This window comes from Danio rerio, chromosome 25 (genome assembly GCF_052040795.2).
Source record: "Danio rerio strain M-AB ecotype USA chromosome 25, GRCz13ab, whole genome shotgun sequence".
Classification (NCBI taxonomy): Eukaryota; Metazoa; Chordata; class Actinopteri; order Cypriniformes; family Danionidae; genus Danio; species Danio rerio.
Window position 1 is genome coordinate 646347 of NC_141045.1, and position 6154 is coordinate 652500.

Sequence of the window (6154 nt, forward strand, 5' to 3'; positions counted from 1 at the left end):
ACGTCCAATTACTGACACAATAAAAGATTTACACTGATGAAAACTCTTCACAGAGTCATGTGGAAAACTAAATCTGATTCCCGCAGAGCATGGAGAGGTATGAATAATAGAGTGAAAGGCCTCTGATCATATTCTGAATATCAAGTGGATTTGTGTTCATTAAAGCTGCATATGACGGATCAGCTTTTAATATATCGGCCTGAAAATGTCAGAAACGTCAAAAGTTTCAAAGGCAGATGTTCCCTGCAGACTGTGCTGCGCTTAAAACTTCATTCTCATATAGGTTTTGACAAACAGTTGAGGAAATTATCAGTGATCTTGATGCAATATTGATTAGTTTTCCCCAAATATTTCCTAAATGATGTTGAACAGATTCAGCAATTTCTCACAGTGTTTCCTCTTATATTTGTTTTTCTGGAGAAAGTCTTATTTGTTTTATTTGGGCTAGAATAAAAGCAGTTTTTAATTGTTTTAAAGCCGTTTTAAGGTCAATATTATTAGCCCCCTTCAGCAATATTAGTGTTGAATTGTCTCCAGAACAAACCACTGTTATTAACTTTAAACCAGCACCAATCCAGAATGCAGGATTATCTGCTGTCATGGGTTTGCAATCAAAACATGCGATTATAATGGAAGTCAATGAAGAAAAAACAGCATCACCAAAGAGGAGTCATTCTGGCCTTAGTGTATGAGTTCCTGAACATTTCCAAAGCTTTTCCCAAAATATGTGTCAAAACAAAGTTTGTCTCCAGAAATCCTCACATTCACTGAAGCACAGAGAGAACTGAGGCCAAATGAAGACTCAAAATCAGCCCAGAGTGGATGAAAACGACCCAACAGCACACGAGGGGTAAATGACTCAAAGAGGTTTGGCTCACTGAAGCGAGACGCCTGTAAACACCGCCTGAAAGCTCAGTTTCTGCTCACATCATCATTTCCCAGAAGCCTCCGGGGCACTGCTGTAATCTATATGTGACGGAGCCGGCGGCAGATTCAGCGCTTCATTACAGCACATCCACATCACACACACAAACACACACACACACACACACACACACACACACACACACACACACACACACACACACACACACACACACAGCAGTTTAACCTGGGCGCCAGTACAGAATCACTCCACACGCAAATGAGGAGATCCAGAGCTGACTCCAGATCCAGAATCCAGATCCAGTTGGAGAGAAATACTGATAACTAGAGAGAGTTTGAGAAAACTAAAGACAACTAGAAGCAACTAGAAAAAAACTAGAGGCAACTTGAGACAATTGGAGAGAACTAGAGACTACTAGAGAAATTTAGAGACAACTAGAGGCAACTTAAGACAAGTAGAGACTACTAAAGAGAACTAGAGAGAACTAAAAACAACTAGAGACAACAAGAAGAAAGGAAAGGAAGATAAAGATATAGGATACATACTGAAGTTTAATTATGACTATATAGGATTATAGGACTCTGTTAATTTTTTTCATATAATACAGGATTAGATAAAAGGATATAATAAAATATAACTAACAATAATATATATATATATATATATATATATATATATATATATATATATATATATATATATATATATATATATATATCTAATAATAATATTACTAAAATATAACTCATGTAAGTGAATAAAATAAGTGCTCTGTTACAAGTTTAGGGTTGAAGGAGCTCAGAGTGCAGGGAGGAGGAGCTGAACACGCAGCGTCCACCGGCACCTGGACTCTGAGGTCTGTGGGATTGGGCCAGAGCAATGACAGAATCTGGCTGCACAACTAGTACAGTAGGAGACGATATGTACAAAGAATAGAACTCGCCAAAAAACTAAGAAGAAGAGGATGAGACAACAAGAGAGAACCAGAAACAACTAGAGACAACTGGGGACAACTAGAGACAACTGGAGACAACTAAAGACAACAAGAGAAAACCAGAGACAACTAGAGACAACTAAAGACAACAAGAGAGAACCAGAGACAACTAGAGACAACTAAAGACAACAAGAGAGAACTAGAGACAACTAAAGACAACAAGAGAGAACCAGAGACAACTAGAGACAACTAAAGACAACAAGAGAGAACCAGAGACAACTAGAGACAACTAAAGACAACAAGAGAGAACTAGAGACAACTAGAGACAACTAAAGACAACAAGAGAGAACTAGAGACAACTAGAGACAACTAGAGACAACTAGAGACAACTAAAGACAACAAGAGAGAACTAGAGACAACTAGAGACAACTAGAGACAACTAAAGACAACAAGAGAGAACCAGAGACAACTAGAGACAACTAAAGACAACAAGAGAGAACCAGAGACAACTAGAGACAACTAAAGACAACAAGAGAGAACTAGAGACAACTAGAGACAACTAAAGACAACAAGAGAGAACTAGAGACAACTAGAGACAACTAAAGACAACAAGAGAGAACCAGAGACAACTAGAGACAACTAAAGACAACAAGAGAGAACTAGAGACAACTAGAGACAACTAAAGACAACAAGAGAGAACCAGAGACAACTAGAGACAACTAAAGACAACAAGAGAGAACTAGAGATAATTAAAGACAACAAGAGAGAACTAGAGACAACTAGAGACAACTAAAGACAACAAGAGAGAACCAGAGACAACTAGAGACAACTAAAGACAACAAGAGAGAACCAGAGACAACTAGAGACAACAAGAGAAAACTAGAGACAACTAGAGACAACTAAAGACAACAAAAGACAACAAGAGTGAACCAGAGACAACTAGAGACAACTAAAGACAACAAGAGAGAACCAGAGACAACTAGAGACAACTAAAGACAACAAGAGAGAACTAGAGACAACTAAAGACAACTTAAGACAACAAGAGAGAACCAGAGACAACTAGAGACAACTAAAGACAACAAGAGAGAACTAGAGACAACTAGAGACAACTAAAGACAACAAGAGAGAACCAGAGACAACTAGAGACAACTAAAGACAACAAGAGAGAACCAGAGACAACTAGAGACAACTAAAGACAACAAGAGAGAACTAGAGACAACTAGAGACAACTAAAGACAACAAGAGAGAACCAGAGACAACTAGAGACAACTAAAGACAACAAGAGAGAACCAGAGACAACTAGAGACAACAAGAGAAAACTAGAGACAACTAGAGACAACTAAAGACAACAAAAGACAACAAGAGAGAACTAGAGACAACTAGAGACAACTAAAGACAACAAGAGAGAACCAGAGACAACTAGAGACAACTAAAGACAACAAGAGAGAACTAGAGACAACTAGAGACAACTAAAGACAACAAGAGAGAACTAGAGACAACTAGAGACAACTAAAGACAACAAAAGACAACAAGAGAGAACCAGAGACAACTAGAGACAACAAGAGAAAACTAGAGACAACTAGAGACAACTAAAGACAACAAAAGACAACAAGAGAGAACTAGAGACAACTAGAGACAACAAGAGAAAACTAGAGACAACTAGAGACAACTAAAGACAACAAAAGACAACAAGAGAGAACTAGAGACAACTAGAGACAACTAAAGACAACAAGAGAGAACCAGAGACAACTAGAGACAACAAGAGAAAACTAGAGACAACTAAAGACAACAAAAGACAACAAGAGAGAACTAGAGACAAATAGAGACAACAAGAGAAAACTAGAGACAACTGGAGAGAACTAGAGACAACTAGAGACAACTGGAGAGAACTAGGGACAACTGGAGAGAACTAGAGACAACTAGAGACAACTAAAGACAACAAGAGAGAACTAGAGACAACTAGAGACAACAAGAGAGAACTAGAGACAACTAGAGACAACTGGAGAGAACTAGAGACAACTGGAGAGAACTAGAGACAACTAGAGACAACTGGAGAGAACTAGAGACAACTGGAGAGAACTAGAGACAACTAGAGACAACTAAAGACAACAAGAGAGAACTAGAGACAACTAGAGACAACTAAAGACAACAAGAGAGAACCAGAGACAACTAGAGACAACTAAAGACAACAAGAGAGAACCAGAGACAACTAGAGACAACAAGAGAAAACTAGAGACAACTAGAGACAACTAAAGACAACAAAAGACAACAAGAGAGAACTAGAGACAACTAGAGACAACTAAAGACAACAAGAGAGAACCAGAGACAACTAGAGACAACTAAAGACAACAAGAGAGAACTAGAGACAACTAAAGACAACTAAAGACAACAAGAGAGAACCAGAGACAACTAGAGACAACTAAAGACAACAAGAGAGAACTAGAGACAACTAGAGACAACTAAAGACAACAAGAGAGAACCAGAGACAACTAGAGACAACTAAAGACAACAAGAGAGAACCAGAGACAACTAGAGACAACTAAAGACAACAAGAGAGAACCAGAGACAACTAGAGACAACTAAAGACAACAAGAGAGAACTAGAGGCAACTAGAGACAACTAAAGACAACAAGAGAGAACTAGAGACAACTAGAGACAACTAAAGACAACTGGAGAGAACCAGAGACAACTAGAGATAACTAAAGACAACTGGAGAGAACTAGAGACAACTGGAGAGAACTAAAGACAACTAGAGACAACAAGAGAGAACTAGAGACAACTAGAGACAACAAGAGAGAACTAGAGACAACTAGAGACAACTGGAGAGAACTAGAGACAACTGGAGAGAACTAGAGACAACAAAAGACAACAAGAGAGAACTAGAGACAACTAGAGACAACTGGACAGAACTGGAGAGAACTAGAGACAACAAGAGAGAACTACAGACAACTAGAGACAACTGGACAGAACTGGAGAGAACTAGAGATAACAAAAGACAACAAGAGAGAACTAGAGACAACTAGAGACAACTGGACAGAACTGGAGACAACTAGAGACAGCTGGAGAGAACTGGAGAGAACTAGAGAGAACCAGAGACAAATAGAGACAACTGGACAGAACTGGAGAGAACTAGAGACAACTAGAGACAATTGGAGAGAACTGGAGAGAACTAGAGACAACAAGAGAGAACTAGAGACAACTAGAGACAACAAGAGAGAACTAGAGACAACTAGAGACAACTGGACAGAACTGGAGACAACTAGAGACAACTGGAGAGAACTAGAGACAACTAGAGACAACAAGAGAGAACCAGAGAGAACCAGAGACAACTGGAGACAACTGGACAGAACTGGAGAGAACTAGAGACAACTGGAGAGAACTGGAGACAACTAGAGACAACAAGAGAGAACTAGAGACAACTAGAGACAACTAGAGACAATTGGACAGAACTTGAGAGAACTAGAGACAACTAGAGACAACAAGAGAGAACCAGAGAGAACCAGAGACAACTAGAGACAACTGGAGACAACTGGAGAGAACTAGAGACAACTGGAGAGAACTAAAGAGGACTAGAGACAACTTGAGACACCTAGAGAACCATTAACAACTAGAGACAACTAAAGAGAAATAGAAACAACTGGAGAGAACTAGAGACAACAAGATACAACTTGAGAGAATTAGACATAACTAGAGAGAACTCGAGACAACTGGACAGAACTAGCAGCTTCATGATGATTAAATCAAACCTACTCACAGCTCAGTTTGGTGTCATTTATCTAGTTTATCTATTTATTCATTCATCTGTCCATCCATCACTTTATCAATGTATCAAACATTTATCCATCCATCATATCCATCCACACACTCTTTTATCCATCCATCATTTTATTCAACTATACAGCCACTCATTATTTTATTTATCATACATCCATCATTTTATCCAGCCGTCTGTCGTTTTATCCAACAACCCATCATTTTATCAATCCATTGATCATTTCATCCACTTTTATCTATCAATCCTTTTATCCATCCATCCAAAATTTCACACATTCATCATTTTATCCATCCACCCATCCATTAATTCATCATCATCCATCCACCCATCACTTCGCCCATCTATTCTTTATTATAACCATGGGCCCATTTATAGATCATCTTAATCATCCATCCATCCATCCATCCATCCATCCATCCATCCATCCATCCATCCATCCATCCACTGTTTCATCAATCATGTAGTCTATATCCATCCATCCTCATATACACACTACTGTATATAAACATGTACTTAAAGCATTAAAGCTCCACAGCTCAATCGCTCTGCGTTCATTTCT

At 38.7% G+C, this 6154-nt stretch overlaps 1 protein-coding gene across 7 annotated transcripts in view; it reads right to left on the reverse strand.

Moving 5' to 3' along the window:
• Positions 1-6154, reverse strand: part of gxylt1a (glucoside xylosyltransferase 1a) — a 45100-nt gene that overhangs the window by 25102 nt on the left and 13844 nt on the right. The window lies entirely within an intron of this gene.